The sequence below is a fragment of the Homarus americanus genome, unplaced genomic scaffold, assembly GCF_018991925.1.
Source record: "Homarus americanus isolate GMGI-L3 unplaced genomic scaffold, GMGI_Hamer_2.0 scaffold16430, whole genome shotgun sequence".
NCBI classification, from domain to species: domain Eukaryota; kingdom Metazoa; phylum Arthropoda; class Malacostraca; order Decapoda; family Nephropidae; genus Homarus; species Homarus americanus.
The window spans coordinates 8,289,836-8,290,922 of record NW_024729259.1 but is presented as its reverse complement, the minus strand read 5'-3'; the positions used below and the strand labels follow the sequence as shown (position 1 = coordinate 8,290,922).

Here is a 1,087-nt window from a genome sequence, read left to right as displayed (position 1 = left end):
AAGGATCGAAAACCATTACTATATACCGTCCTGGACATTACGGAGTTTATCCACCAAATGTCTTGTTATTTCCACCAACTCGAGGCTTCAACACCATCACTTCCTCTGACCCTGTAGCCAAGGTGTGTGTGTGTGTGTGTGTGTGTGTGACAGAAGGCGGACTAACTCAGAGTATGAAGATCATCGTCTGTCGCCTCGTACTAACAAAAGTCCATCACTGTGACGTCTGAACCACAACTGAAATATTAACTTGTGGTTAGTAAACAACGCCTTTAATCAATAGTAACTTATTTCATTATACAAAGTGATTTCTATTAACACGGCAATAAAATAGTTACCTAACTTGTCATAAATGTCTATTGAGTGTTAATTCTGACCCGGATATTTTTCGCCAGTCAGCAGTGTATCGTGTGAACTTGAGGACCACAATGGCAGTAAGGCTTCTGTTATCCTTGAAGTTCTGTGATAAATGGTTACTCTAACTGTTGTTCACACTCATACTGTTATAAATCCCCAATAAAATATAAAAAACGGGAACCTTGTGTTGGTCCTATACACGAGGATCAATTAACTCTCCACTGTCTTATCGCACTCTCCCTATCATCAGCTCGTAGTGTAGTGGTTATCACGTCTGCTTAACACGCAGAAGGTCCCAGGTTCGAGCCCTGGCGAAAGCAAGAGACTATTTTTACAGAGATAATCTTTGTTTACCTCAGGAAATAGCAGCACTGCCTTGTCAACATGAGGGAGCTTCGCTTGAAATTCGACATATAATACTTTAGTTGGCGTTAGGTCAGGAATCCAGCCGTATAACTAGATTCAAATTTACCTGTTGGCAACTAAACTACACTACCTGTATAAGGTGATCACGTAAGCTTGGAAAATGGGCGTAAGACACTGGTGGAGATAATGATGTACCAAACACCAGGAGAGAAATGCCCGGTTAACTTTTGTGAATAAATAAAATAAACAATAAAGGTAAAGAGACGTCATTAAAGAAATACAAAGAAAGTAATTAAAGGTAAAGAAATAACGTTAATAAAAATTGTAACCTGTCATTTTGTTTTGTGTTTGCGATGAAAAATGG

At 39.0% G+C, this 1,087-nt stretch overlaps 1 non-coding gene across 1 annotated transcript; it reads left to right on the top strand.

Moving 5' to 3' along the window:
* Positions 1-606: 606 nt before the first annotated feature.
* Trnav-aac lies at positions 607-677 on the top strand. Its single transcript has one exon. It is a non-coding gene; the product is annotated as a tRNA-Val (tRNA).
* The last annotated feature ends 410 nt before the right edge of the window (positions 678-1,087 follow it).